This window comes from Desmodus rotundus, chromosome 13, assembly GCF_022682495.2.
Source record: "Desmodus rotundus isolate HL8 chromosome 13, HLdesRot8A.1, whole genome shotgun sequence".
Taxonomy (NCBI): domain Eukaryota; kingdom Metazoa; phylum Chordata; class Mammalia; order Chiroptera; family Phyllostomidae; genus Desmodus; species Desmodus rotundus.
Genome location: NC_071399.1, coordinates 74537007 through 74552899, shown reverse-complemented (window position 1 = coordinate 74552899; position 15893 = coordinate 74537007). Strand labels below are relative to the sequence as shown.

The 15893-nt window shown below is 41.5% G+C and overlaps 1 protein-coding gene across 3 annotated transcripts in view; it reads left to right on the top strand.

The window, feature by feature from the left end:
- Positions 1-15893, top strand: part of LOC139440507 (uncharacterized) — a 168047-nt gene that overhangs the window by 23170 nt on the left and 128984 nt on the right. The gene's annotated exons all lie outside the window — the stretch shown is intronic.

Here is a 15893-nt window from a genome sequence, read left to right as displayed (position 1 = left end):
AGAGATGGTCTTTGGACTTTAGTTCACCATGTTCCCAGGCTTCCAGCTTCCTGAGAAAGGCAACCTTTCTTTTCCATCCAATGCTGGTCTCTCAAACATTGGCCTCCTAGCGGCGAGCCGTCGTGCTTGGGTTTTTTGGTAATGTTCTGTCAAAATTAGAGAAATATTTATTCCTTTATCTGGGTGTTACACTTCTAAAAACGTATCTTATGGTAATAAGCACAGATGTATGGAAGTTTTGGTAAAAAGCAAAAAATAAAATTTGCGGCCTTGCTTATACAGTTAAAAACTGGAAACAGTCAGGTTCCGGTCAAGATGACACAGCAGGCGGATGCTGCACTCCCATGACCACAGGAAACTATGGCTAAATTACAAACTGGTCAACCTGGATGCCCACCTGGAGACGAGCTGAACAGAAGTCCTACCACGAAGGATATAAAGAAGAGGCCGTGTTGAGACTGATAGGAAAGGTAGACGTGAAATAGGCTGGCCCTGCACCCAAGTGTGAGGGTAGAGAATCCTGAGGGATATCTCAACTGCAGAAGTACCCCCTGAGGAGCAAGGAGTCTCAGCCCCATGTCGGACTCCCCAGCCTGGAACCACCAGTGCTGGGAAGAGGAGCCCTTGGAACATTCGGCTGTGAGATGTCCAGGTGAGATGGAAGGCTGCTGGAAACCCAGGCATCCTCTTAAAGGGTCAATGCAAACACCCTCACTTGCAGACACCCACCTTGGACAGAGAGAGAGAGACTCGGGTCATGGGGCGCCAGAGACATACAGGGAGAAACTGTGGCTCTGGGGTGAGGGCTGGCAGGACAACTGCCATTGTTCCTGTGTTGAGCCCTCACCCAACACGACAGAATCTGAATCTGCATTAGTCCGGGGAACTCTATTAGCTCCACCCTGAACATTGCCTGAGACACAGTCCCACCACAAAGGTCCACAGGTCCTAAGTGAGTGGCAGCTGCCCTCTGTGTAACCTGAGACTTTTGCTGAGTTGCCTCAGGCTCAGCACTGGTGTCAAATCTGATTCTGTACCGACGTGGTTAACACCACTTACCCCACCCTGTTGCCTCTCTGAGACCTTGCCTTACCTAACTTGCATTTTTCCCACAACACTTTCAGTGGCTGAGCCTTACGAGCAGCAACAGCAGGTCTCAGGGTTCCTTGGGCTTTCGTTCACCTACCACAGGCCCGGTACCGGGGGCAGCCAGCTTTGGTTTACAACATGACCATCCCACATGCGTCTAGGCAGCTGCCAAATGCAGAAGGCTTTGTAGCTTCTAACACGTAGCCCCAGGCCAGTCACAGGCAACACCTGATATGACTTGCACTGGAGTCTCTTGCAAGAGGCCCCAGAACTAATATAACCAGTGGCTGTCTTCAGGCCTCAACAGAGCACTACATCATTAGCTCCAAAGGGCTATCTCAGCAGTCACCAAACCCCACAGGGGCAAGTCCCACTCTGCGGGGGTCAGCCCCCACACAGCAGGCCATATGCTGTCGTTGTGGCCAGTCCTCACAGCCAGCCTGCCTGAGGTTCAGTCCCACACACTGATGTGCCAACGGCAATCAAAGTTCAACAGGAGGGCACTCACAACCCACACAAAGGACACTCCTAGAGTGCCTGGTTCAGGTACTCAGGAAGTCTGTGCCATTGGGTCCCACAAGACAGCTGCTCCATAAGGCCACCCCGCCAAGACTGGGAGAATGAGCAGATCTGCCTAATACATGGAAACAAACACAGAGAGGCAGCCAAAATGGGGAGAGAAAGAAATATGTCTCAAATGAAAGAACAGAGGAAATCTCCAGAAAAGGAATTAAATGAAATGGAGGCAAGGAGTCCACCAGATACAGAGTTCAAAACACTGGTTATAAGGATGCTCAAGGAGCTTAGGAGAAGAATGGATGATCTCAGTGAGAACTTCAACAAAGAAATACTAAGCCTAAAAAGGACATAAAAATAATTTAAAAAGAACCAGTCAGAAATGAAGAATACAATAATTGAAATGAAGAAGACACTAGAAGGAATCAACAGCAGATCAAATAAAGCAGGGGGTCAAATCAGCGATTTGGATGACAAAGTAACAAAACACCCAATCCAGAGCAACAAAAAGAAAAGAATTTTTTAAAAATGAGAGTAGTTTAAGAGACCTCTAGGACAACATCATCCACAACAATATTTGCTTTGTAGGGGTACCAGAAGGAGAAGAGAGACAGCAAGGAATTGAAAACCTATTTGAAGAAATAATGGCTGAAAACTTTCCTAACCTGGTGAAGGAAAAAGACACACAAGTCCAGGAGGCACTGAGTTTCCCAAACAAGATGAGCTCAAAGTGACCCACAGCAAGACACATCCTAATTAAATGATACAATATTAAAAACAAAGAATCTTAAAAGCAACAAGAGAAAGGCAGCTAGTTACATACTACAGAGCTCCCATAAGACTGTCAGCTGATTTCTCAACATAAACTTTTTATGTCAGAAGGGATTGGCAAAAAATATTCAAAATGATGAAAAGCAAGGTCATACAGTCAAACTACTGTAAACAACTAGCTATCATTTAAAATTAAAGAAGGAACAAAAAGAGCTTTCCTAATAATAAAAGGCTAAAAAAGTTTATTACCACCAACCCAGTATCACAGGAATTATTAGGACTTCTTTAAGAAAAAGAAGAAGGAGATGGGGAAGGAACATAAATATGAATAACAAAATGGTAATAACTGTGTACCTATCAATAACCACTTTAAAAGTAAATGGCTTAAATGCTCCAATCAAAGGACATAGGGTAGCTGAATGGTTAAGAAAACAAGACCCATATATATTCTATCTACAAGAGGCCCACTTCAGATCAAAATGCACACACAAAGTGAAAGTAAAGGGATGGAAAAAGATATTTCATGCAAAGGGAAACAAAAAAATGTGTAGTAGAAATACTTATATCAGACAAAATAGACTTTAAACAGAGGCTATAATAAAAGACAAAGAAGGACATTTATAACAATAAAGAAATCAATCCAACAAGAGGATATAACCCTTGTAAAATTTAGCACGAACATAGGAGCACCTAAATATATAAAGGCAAATATTGATGGGCATAGAGAGATTGACAGAAATACAGTCAGAGTAGGGGGACTTTAACATCCCATTGACTTCAAAGGGAAGATCTTTCAGACAGAAAATCAGCACGTATACAGAAGCCTTAAATGATACATTAAACCAGATGAATTTAATTGATAATTTATGGCATTTAACCTCAAAGCAAAAGAATATACATTATTTTCAAGTACACATGTAACATTTTCCAGGAGAGACCACATGAGGGACCACAAAACATGTCCCAATAAATTTAAGAAGAATGAAATTATATCAAGCACCTTCTTCAACCACAATGTTACAAAACCAAAATCAACTACAAGAAAAAAACTGAAAAAGACACAAACACATGGAGGCTAAATAACCTGTTACAGAACACTGAATGGATTCACAGTGAGATCAAGGAAGAAATACAAAGATGCCTTGGGACAAATGAAAATGAAAACGCAATGACCTCAAATCTATGGGACACAGCAAAAGCAGTCCGAAGTGGGAAATTTATAACAATGCGGGCCTATGTCAAGAAATGAGAAAAATCTCAGAAGAACAGTCTAAACCTTACACCTAAAAGAATTAGAAAAATTACAAGAAACAAAGCCCAAAGTGAGTAGAAGGAAGGAAATAATAAAGACCAGAGTAGAAATAAATGAAATAAAGCCTAAAATAAAGAGTAGAAAAAAATCAATAAAATCAAGAGCTGGGTCTTTCAAAAGATGAACAAGATGGATAAACTTTTAACCAGACATATCAACAGAAAAAGAGAGAGGACCAAAATAGATAAATCAGAAATGAAAGAGAAGAAATGACGACCACCACCACAGCAATACAAATGATTATAAGAAAATACTATGCACAGTTATATGCCAACAAATTGGACAATCTGCAAGAAATGGATACATTCCTAGAAACATACAATCTTCTGACACTGAATCAAGAATAAACAGAAAAATCTGAACAGACCAACTACTACCAGTGAAGGCAAATCAATAATCCCAAAACTCCCAGCAAATAAAAGTCCTGTATGGGTCAATTCACAGTTGAATTTTAATAAACATTCAAAGAAGATCTAACACCTCTCCTTCTCAACCTATTCCAAAAAATTCAAGAGGAGTAAAGGCTCCCAAGCTCTTTTTATGAGGCCAGTATTATCCTAATTTTAAAACCAGATAAACACATCACACAAGAAAGAAAATCATAGGCCAATATTTGTGATGAACATAAATGCAAAAATTCTCAAGAAAATATTCGCAAATGAAATTCAGCCATGCTTTAAAAAGACTGTACCCCATGATCAAGTGGGATTTATTTCAAGGATGCAAAGTTGGTTCAATATCTGCAAATCAATTTACCACATAAATAAAATGAAGCATAAAACCATGTGATCATATCAATAGATACAGAGAAAGCATTTGAGAAAATCCAGCATCCATTTATGATAAAAACTCTCAGAAAAGTTGGACTAGAGAGAATATACCTCAACATAATCAAAGCCATATTGACAAACCCACAGCTAACATCATAATAAACAAGGAAAAGCTGAAAGCATTTTTCTTAAAATCAGGACTAACACAGGGTTGTCCACTTTCACCACTTTATTCACTGTAGTATTAAAAGTCCTAGACACAGCAACTGGGTAGGAGAAAGAAATAAGAGGCATCTGAATTGGAAAGAAAAAACTAAAACTATCATTAGTTGCAGATAATATGATACTATATATAGAGAACCTTAAAGATTTCACAAAAAAACTACCAGAACTGATGAATGAATTTTGTAAAGTAGCAGGATAAAAAATTAATGTTTAAAAACTGGTTGCATTTTTATATAGCAATAATGAACAATCAGAAAGAGAAATTAAGAAAACAATTCCATTTACAATTGCATCAAAAAAAGTGCCTAGAAATAAACTTAACCAAGGAGGTAAAACACCTGTACTCTAATACTTCAAAGAAAGAAATTGATAAAGATATAAATAAATGGAAGCATATACTATGCTCACAGATAGAATGAATTAACATTGCTAAAATGTTCACACTACCCAAAGCAATCTGTGGATTCACTGCAATCCCTATCAAAATGCCAGTAGCATTTTTCACAGAATTAGGACAAATAATCCAAGAATTTATATGGATTCCCCAAAAAGCCAGAAGAGCCACAGAAGTCTTGAGAAATAACAAAGTTGTAGGACTCATGATCCCTGATATCGAGCTGTACTGCAAGGCTATAGTAATCACAATAGCGTGGCACTGGCATAAAAACAGACACATAGATCAATGCAATAGAATAGAGAGCCCAGAAATGAATGCCTGCCTATATGGCCAATTAATCCATGACAAAGAGGTAAGAACATACAATGGGGCAAAGACAGCCTATTCAATAAATGGTGCTGTGAAAATTGGACAGATACATGCAAATAAATCTGAAACTAGACCACCTTCTTATACCTTATACAAGAATAAACTAAATATGGATTAAAGACTTAAATGTAAGACTCAAAATCATAAAACTGCTAGAAGAAAACATAGGCAGTAACCTCTCTGACATTTCTCTTAGCAAATATTTTTTTCTGTTATATCTCCTCATGCAAGAGAAACAAAAGAAAACATAGTCAGATGGGACTAGATCAAACTAAAATGTTTTTACACAGCAAAGGAAATCATCAACAAAATGAAAAGACAGCCTATTCAATGGGAGAAGTTATTCGCCAATGATACAGCTGATAAGGGGTTAATGTCCAAAATATATAAAGAACTCATATAGCTCAACATTAAAAAACAAACAATTCAATTAAAAAATGGGCAGAGGACCTAAATAGACACTTCTCCAAAGAGGACAGACAGATGGCCAATGGACATATGAAAAGATGCTCAGTCATTAATCTTCAGAGAAATGCAAATTAAAACCACAATGAGGTATCAACTCACATTGGTCAGAATGACTATCATCAGTAAATCAACAAACAGCAAGTGTCAGCAAGGATGTGAAGAAAAGGGAGCTCTCATGCACAGTTGGTGGGATTGCAGATTGGTGCAGCCACCATAAAAAACATTATGGAGGTTCCTCAAATAACTAAAAATAGAACTACCTTATGACCCAGGAATTCCACTTCTGGGTATATATCCAAAGAAATCCAAAACACTAATACAAAAACATATACACAGTTCTATGTTCATTGCAGCATCATTTATAATAGCCAAGATACTGGAAGTAGCCCAAGTGCCTGTCAGTAGATGAGTGGATAAAGAAGATGTGGTACTTACATACAATGGAATATTACTTGGCCATAAGAAGGATAAAATTTTACTATTTGTGACAAGATGGATGGGGCTGTGGGATATTATGCTAAGTAAAATAATTCTGAGATAGACAAAAACCATATTTTTTCAATTATATGTGAAATCTAAAGAACAAAAAAACAAACAAAACAGAAACAGACTCACAGATACAGAGAACAGACTGAAGGTTGCTCGAGATGGGAGGGGGTTGGGTGAAAAAGGTGAGGAGATTAAGAAATACTAATTGCTAAAATAGTCATGTGGGTATAAGGTACAGCATAGGGAATATGGTCAATAATATTGTAATAATTATGTACGGTGCCAGGTGGGTACTGGAATTACTGGGAGATCACTTGGCCAGTTATATAATTGTTTAACTGCTATGCTGTATACTTGAAACTCATATAAAACAACATCAAATGTCAACTGTAATTGAAAAATAAAATTTAAAAAAGGCAAAAAAAAAGGAAACAATCAAATGCACCCAAATAGTGGATTGGTTAAGTAAATTTGACAGGTACAGTACTTAAGGCACACTCTCATCTTCCCCTTCCGCTTCACCTCTGCCGATCGCCCTTGTCTGGAGACAAATGCACCAACCAGGACTTCTTGGTGGCTGGAGGTGAAGAACCTAGAAGGGCGTTGAGAGTCGATCACACTTCCTCCCAGCGTGCTTTCTTGTTTGGTCCTGAACTTCATTTTCCATATATGCAAATTTCTGGCTCCTGTCATCTGCCTGGTTTCTGGGATACACTGCCTATCTCTCTCACTCCCTACTATGGCCCAAGTCCACTTCAACACAGCTTGTCTAAGCCCCTTCGCTTGTCATCCATCACTGTGGCTCAGCTGGTCTGGACCTAGCTCTGCTCCTATGGGTGATTGTCATTTCCTTTGGGCTGTCCAGCTCTGGCCAATTGGTTTGTGCATATAGTCAGTGCAAAACCCAGATTATTTTAACACTTGAGCCTGTTTTCCAGATATAGTTGCAGAACATCTTTAGGGAAAATTGCATTTCAATTTTGGAGGAAATATCCATGATCCTTGTTCTTTCCCAGCCCTATCATGGAAGGGAGAATTTGGGACAAACGAACTAAGGTGCTCTGCATTAAAATGCAAAAGTTTATCTTGAGGGCAGGTGGTGTTTCTGGGAAAAGAGGTTAAGTATTTCTCTTTTCTTGGAGAAGAGAAGCCTGTGGAGAAAGAGTGTTGAGGTTCTGAAGATAGGGCTAAGGCAGGGCCCTGGACTGGGGCTGGGGGGAGGGGAGAGGGGTAGGCAGCAAGGGAGTGGCGATACCTTGATTGTAAGCCAGACCCACAGGGGAAGATGGAGGAGGTGGTCAGCAGGGTACCCCATGGGGAAGGACACCGGCAGGCACGTGGAAGGAGCAGTGAGGTCAAATATCTAATTTGAAGTTTTTCTTCACAACATGGTATTTCCCCATGTGATTGGGAAAGTTTGTTACATACTACAACCTAGTGTTGGCCACGCTTTGAAGGCTTGGCCAGTTGTTTGAACAGGAAGGCTTGAACAGTTGTTTGTGCAGGAAGGGCTGGTGAGAGAAGCTCAAGTTACCAGTCAGAGGGAGAAGTGATTAGCAGCAACCTGGGAAATGTAGGCACTTTTTGTTTATCCTACGTGGTTGAGGAAGAATCAAAAGAAAGGAGTAGGGTTGTACCTACTTAATGGTATGAGGAAGAGGAACTCAGAAAGACGAGGACTTAGGGACATTTGGATTCTATTCTTAAGCCAGTTACTGCTTACATTGGGCTCCCCAACTGTGGTCCAGATTGGGGAAACCTGAGCTAAGTTCGGCTTTGGCACACCCGTTGTTGTGCACATCCACAACAACCCGTTGTTGTGGAGAACCATTTCAGATGATCTTTATTTTATATCAGTGGACTCTAAAACCACCAGGGAAGGGTGGATTTCTGTATGCAAAGAATAGATAGGTTTATGGAGATGCACTCCAAAAACGGTATTTTCCAGCCATTTGTGTAGACTCCAGCAAGTAAGAACACTCATACTATTGATTTTGTGATTTAGCGCTGGATAGTCTACATAAATTGCTGTCGAAAGTAATCTCATCGAGTTGAAAGAAAATAGACATCTAGTTTGACAGACACTTAAAGTGGAACTATCCTAAGCATTATCCCAGTTGGGCGGTCTGGAGTGCTCAGCTTAAATTTCTATACTTGGGTATTTAGAGACTCCTAAAACCACGTTTATGTGCACATGATGAATGGGCTATGATCCCGTCAACCATCTCACCGTGGACAAGCCTGATAAAGGAATTGAGTCTGAGGAGCTGTAATGGAAGTCCCCTCATTCAGCTTCCCTGGGTCTCAGGTTTTGCTACTGTTGAATTAAGACTAAGAGTTCACTCAATTATTTGCTGATTTAATTACTTTGTGCTTTTATGGAATTGGGACCAGTTGAAAGACTAGGGCTCTCTATAAGTAGACTCACTTTCTCACTATCCAGAGGCTTAAATGATAAATTGTGTATTGATGGTGCCTCTCCAGTCAAAAACACCTGATGACTTTGGGCTGCCTTTCACTCCTAGCTCTACGTAGAAGCCAGAGCAATTGTTTTTCAGTAACTGTCTGCTCTTCCATTACCGTCTGGAGGGAAACAAAGGACAGTGAGCAGCCAGAGGCATGGTCATCCCTGCAGGGAGTTTGGCAATGTCTGGAGACATTCACCAAATTGTGGCATCTAGTGGGCAGGGCCAGGGATGCCACTAAACATTCTACGATGTACAGTTCAGCACCCTACCCCTGCAACAAATTAACTGGACAAAACATTAGTGGTATTGAAGCTGAGAAATCCTCATGTGTAGAGGATACATCTAGGAGCCCTACAAAACGTCCTAAGTTTAAGTGACTGTGTGTTCCCATGGGGCAAAGAGGTCCCTGTTTATATCCCTTTTTAGATCGGAAAGTTCTGCTTGGTGAGAAATCTGGTCTACCCTATTGATCAGTGCATTCCAGGGTCTCACACAAGAGTCCACACATAGTAGGTACTCAGTACATTTGTGTTGAGCGATTTAACAGAAACCTGATGCTTTCATTAAGTTGGTCATACTCACACATGAGTGAAACTTAACCTCCTCTTTTCCCTGTAGAAATGTGTCAGGAAGATATATAGATATTTTAATAGCTGTGGCTTTTATTCTACTATGAAATGTTGCTCTGACAGCAAGTAGAATACAATGAAGAGATCTCTCTCTTTATCCTGGCAAGAGCAATTCCAGCTACAAGGTAGTATTTATGAATAAATTGCAATGGGGAATGAATGTGATATACTATTTATATGAGCCTGACTAACCATAGAACAAAACTAAAACAAGAATGTACTAATAAATTTGCTTATAAAAGAGTTTATATAAAGCTACCCATGTTAATCTTAGTAAATGTGAAACCCAGCTTGTTACTCTATCCTGATTTTCCTCTTGAAGCTAGAGCTTGGGTGTTAAAAGTTTTTTTGGTATAGTTTACAGTTCAGGAGTTTCGATACCTGTGTGAACCTAGGAAGCAGCCTGACCCCAAGAGCCCTGGAATTCAGCTGACAAAAAAAGCCAGACGGCCAACTCAAGAACGGTGACCGTAAAGATCCACATCGAGGCCAATGGGAAGACGTCCTGCTCAGCTTATCCGTCCGGTACATCGTACAAGACAAGCCTGCCATAAATCACTGACAGCCTTTTTTATTATGTTTTTCCCATTACCATTTATCCCCCTTATACCCCTGACCCCCCAGCAATCACCACAAAAAAAAGACAACCCACAGGATGGGAGAATATATTCACTAAATTTATAAAGAACTTACAAAACTCAACCCTCCCCCACACAAATACAATCCAATTAAAAAATGTGCAAAGGACCTGAATGGACACTTCTCCAAAGAGGACATACAGATGGTCAATGGACATATGAAAAGATGCTCAATGTTACTAACCATCAGAGAAGTGCAAATTAAAGCCACAGTGATATATCACCTCCCACTGGTTAGAATGGCTCTCATCAATAAATCAACAAAAAACAAGTACTGGGGAGGATGTGGAGAAAAGGGAACCCTTCTGCACTGTTGGTGGGAATGCAGGTTGGTGTAGCCACTGTGGAAAGCAGTATGGAAAGCAAAAAATTAAAAATGGAACTGCCTTTTGACCCTGTGAGCCCACATCTGGGAATTTATCTGAAGAAAATCAAAGCACTAGTTAGAAAAAACATAAGCACCCCTATGTTCATTGCAGTGTTATTTACAGTCACCAAGATGTGGAAGCAGCCCAAGTGTCCATCAGATGAGTGGATAAAACAACTATGGGATATTTACACAATGGACTACTACTCAGCCATAAAAAAGAAGTAAATTTTACCCTTTGTGATAGCATAGATGGACCTGGAGAACATTATGAGAAAGACAAATACCATATGATTGCCCTAACAGCCTTTTTTTTTTAGGGTATTGCAAAAACTGGCCATTCTGGATCCTGCCCGGGCGTGGGGTGGCTTGCTGACTCTGACGACTTCCTGCAAGCTGTCGTTACAGATCCATATCAGGGCCAGCGAGGACACCGTCGCAGGTCCACAGCCCCTCCCCCTCACCTCTTGGCTCTGCTCTCTCTCCCTCCTAAAAAATCCCTGCCTGCACTGAGATGTGAAGATGGGCTTTGGGACCAGAGTCCCCGTCTTCTCAGGAGGCTGGCACCTGAATAAACTGCTTCCTTCTCACCGGCGCCTGTCTCATGAGTTTGGCTTTTGTTGCGCAGGCAGCCGGACCTGCACTCGGTTACACAATTATTTGTGAGTAAATTAAGAATAATTGAAACAACAAATCAGGAATGTGAAGATGTAGACTGTGGGGAACTGTTCCAAGCGGGGAGAATGTGGCTCAGCCCCCACTCGGAAAAGCCAGTGGGGAGCGAAGTTGGTGGGCAGGACCCACGTCTATGGATAGGTTCTCCAGTGGGAAACAGGCCTGCATTGTACCTAGACTGCTATGAGACTTGCTCTTGCTAAAACTCCCTCACCCTGAATTTGCAGCAAATGTTTACTAAGTATCTTCATCTTCCTAAAATCTGTGCTAAACCACCAAGTATGGAGGGTGAGCAGCTTCCCCCTTGAGCTATAACATCCTTGTCTTTGAAGTAATTAGCAGTATTCTGTCCTTTGTCGTCCTTAAAGTGTAATCAATCACCTGTGGTGAACCTGTGCATGGTAAACGAGGATCGCCCTCGATGTAATATGCCCAGAAAAACCAATAAAAGCCTGTCCAGGTGGGGGTCAGGGCTCTCTCTCTAACTTGGAGAGCGGCCACGCAGCCCCTTTTTCTCCACAGGATTTCTGTAGTCCGTGTATATTTGCATATTACAGCCACAACAGAAGGTCCTGCGGGCCGGGATCTGCGTCAGTAGACTATTTCTAAAAAAGAAAAATCACTTAATCTGATCATTTTTTCCCCAGAATAGCTGATTTGGGGTATTCGAATTTCAGTTTCTCTTTTCCTGCCTTGTACTTGGTGTGCTACTATTGAACAAACTCTGATGAGTCAATCTCTGGGCTGTAGTTATTAAGTTTCACTTTTTTGAAAGTGTATGTTTTACCAGAATCACAATGGTAGCAACCAGGGTTTGTTTCCCTGATCAGTTCTTTGTTCATTCATGTGGGATATTGAAACATACTTACCATGAGTAAGTTTTTGTAAAAGAGGAAACTATGGGGCTAAGTATATTTAATTTCCTTAAATATACTTAAAAACAACAGCAGCAGCAACCACAATAACAGCTATCAAAGACTTCTCCACTACTTAGGCCATTATCTGTCTGCTACTGTTCTGGCTCCATTTTCCCCAACCCCTAGGCAATAAGATAAAACCAAATTTTAACAAGGAAGATGAAAACTTCAGTGAGACATCAAAAAGAATATTTTAAAATAACATTTAAGAGACTGCCTCACAGAGTCACTGGTTATTTTGTGTGTAAGTTCTCTATATGTTCTCGTGTATGTGTGTGTGTGTTTGAAACTTTCTTTACCAAGTTAATAAACTTTGAATGGAGTGTTTTAAGTGCACAGGAAGGGGTTAGGTTTCAGGGACTATGAAGTGAGGAATTTGAACTGTGGAATGAATGTGTGACTGATTGTAAAGATCATTGCTTAAATACAATTGACTCAACTTATTTTATAGTGAAGAAATCTTTCCATTTGTGAAAGCTCAGTTTAGTTATAATTTATTCTCTAAATCACTCTACCTGAACAAAGTATTGTTTGTACCTTTCTTCATAACCATAAAACAGCTCCTTTGTGTTTCTGAGTTAACTAGCAAATACTGAGTGATTATCCAACAGCCATTATTGCTCCGCACCAGATGTTTGCTAAAAGAAGAAAATGGATGGGTGCCTTATTTGAATACATCTGGTAGATGTTTAAAAAACCTCCCTGCAGAAGTTTGGTGTGCACAATTAGCAGACGATATATTCCAGGTAGTTCTTGCTATTTGGAAGCCATATTTAAACACAGAATTGTCATGGATCTCAAAATGAATGCAGTTAAGTATTTCAGCAGCAAAGGTCTAGTTACTGCCTTTCGCTTTTGATCCAGAACAGAAAGATTTATCCACCCAGCTCTGGCAGAACCAACACCAGACACTGAGAACTGCAGCAGAGAAATGTTGTCTATTTTATCATGAAAGATGCCATCCAGGGGAATGGGAGGCTAATGTTCGAAAACCTGGAACTCCCCAATGGCACCTAGCTTACAGATTATATGGGGCAAAAGCACTAGACACCCTGGGTTAGGGGTTGGGATCGTGCTGGGAGCTAATGGGTGATGGGTGGGAGGGGAGGGGAGGGTAATGAGTCATTTCTTCAGGTCTGGAGGACAACCCTGTGGTGTTTTGCTGTCCCTCTGTCTGGTTTTATGGGGAAGTAGCCGTGGGGTTTTTCACCTGAGGGCTCAGGAACTGAAACATAGCTTGGGTCAGGGTGTTCTCTTTAGCCTGCCAGAGGTCCAGACCAGCTGCCTCGGGGGTTGCTGATTATCTGGGGAAAAGGCTCGGTCTCTGAGGGGTGTGTATGTATGGAGAGTAGGACAGGATTTCTAGAGCTAGGATTTAAAACTAAATTCAATGAAAGTCACAGGGACCCTGGTTTCAATATTCCCATTTCACACCAGAGGCTCTTTTCGGATGATCAAGTCTTTCTTCAGCTTAGAGAAATTTTTCTATTATTTTCTTTTTTACATTATATTTTATTGATTATGCTATTATAGTTGTCCTCACTTTTCCCCCTTTGGCCCCTCCACCCAGCATCCCCCACTCCCTCAGGCAATCCCCCCAACCCTGTTCATATCCATTGGCCATGCACATAAGTTCTTTGGTTACTCCCTTTCCCACACTGTACTTGACCTTCCCAAGGCCATTCTGTAACTACCTATTTGTACTTCTTAATCCCCTCACCTCTCACTCATTCTCCCACAACCCCCCTCCCAGCCCTTTATCTTTAACCTTTGGCATTTTCATTATGATGTGTCTTAGAGCGGGCTTCTTTGTGTCCATCTTGTTTGGGACTCTAGGTGCTTCTTGGACTTGCATGTCTGTTTCCTTCACCAAAATAGGGAAGCTTTCTTTCATTATTTTTCCAAATAGATTTCCAATTTCTTGCTCTTTCTGTTCTCCTTCTGGCACCCCTGTGAATATGGGAACACTTGAAGCTGTCCTACAGGCTGCTTACACTATCCTAGTTATCCAGATCAATGGGAGGGATTTACCCAGGCCATTCAGCTGCAAGGATTGGCTGTGACCACTGACCACCAACCTCTGCCCTCCTTAGTGGATCAGCTTTGTAGGGACAGGGTGGTGGTGCTCTGACATGGTCTGTAGCTGCCCACTGGGTGCATTGGCCCAGGGCTTTCCCAGGTGGTGCAGGCTAAGGTCAGCCCCCACCTGTGTTTTGCCCAGGGCCACTTTGCCTGAGCTATACAGCAATCTGAGTTGGCTGGTACTTGTGCTGGGCTTGGAGATTTCTAGGCAAAGCCAAGCTGTGAATCTAGGCTGGCTGCTGCTAGTTCCTGGCCCAGGGCTTGCTGAGGCCAGCTGCTGCTTGTTTGAGGGGATTTAGGAAGTTGTGAAGCAGGAGCCAACACCATTCATATGGAAAAGCAGCTTGGGTGAGCCTGTAAACTGGGTAGGTTGGAATCTCTGGGGATCTCCAAGTCAGGTCTAACAGTGTCAGCCACCTTTGATGTGACACCAATCTATAGGCTCTGTGGGGGCAGGGTCCTGAAAAGGGCCAATGGCCTCTGCTCACCTTGATGTCAGACACCTCAGCCTACCACTGCATGCTACTGGTGCCCTTCAAGCTGCTACCCCAGTGTTGGAGCTCAGGGGGAGTAAGTCTGAGTAGGTGAGTCCGTGTGTGGGTTCTTTAAGAGGAACTGCTTGGGGATCCACAAATTTCTTCCACTGACTCAATTCCCCTGGGGTTTTTTTGCAGCCAGAAGTTGTGGGGATTTATTTTCCTGGCACTGGAACCCTGGGCCAGGGGGCCTGGTGTGGGGCTAAGACTCCTCACTCCTGAGATATCCCTCCCAGATTTTTATCTACCACATGTGGGTGTGGGACCAGCCTGTCCAAATCTCTGCCCCTCCTACAAGTCTGAAGGGGTGTGGTTTCTTTAATTCCATAGTTGTCTTCTGATAGTTCTGAGTGTTGGTTGTTGTACATTTTAGTTGTAATTTTGTTGTGATTGTGCCAAGAGGTGAGCCATGTCTGCCTGTGCTGCCATTTTGATAGGAATTCCTCTGTTATTTTCTTGATTGATTTTCTTCTCTGTTCTTCTTCTGAACATATATTAGGTAGATATTATGTTTCTTGCATTTATCGTCCATGTCTCTACTTGATTCTTTTTTTTTTTTCAAAGATTTTATTTATTTATAGACAGGGTAAGGGAGGAAGAAAGAGAGGGAGAGAAACGTCAATGAGTGGTTGCCTCCCGCACGCCCCAACTGGGGACCTGGTCCGCAACCCAGCCATGTGCCCTGACTGGAAATCGAACTGGCGACTCTTTGGTTTGCAGGCCAGCACTCAATTGACTGAGCCACACTAGCCAGGGCTCTACTTGATTCTTATAATTTTCATATTTTAAACTTTCTGTTCAATTCTTTGATAAGGATTGTATGACTTGGTCTTCCAATCAGCAATATGATCTTCTGTTGGGCACATTCTGATATTCAGCTCTTTTAATGAGTTTCTTATTTTGACAATCATGTCTTTATTTTATAAGAACTCTTAATTGTCCTCTGGTTAATATTTTACCAAGCAGCTTTTTCTTATTTTATAAATACCATAGCTTAATCTGAGAAAATTACTTCATAAATTAAATGTTTTTCCCCCCGTTTCTTCAGGGATCATTCGCAATGCTTCATCATCTTAGTACCTCTCTTTTATGCTGTTGTTTTTCCTCTTGTTTGCTCATAGTGAGTTCCACATGAATCAGACTGGTCGCTGGCGTTGGGACGTACCCTGGACTGT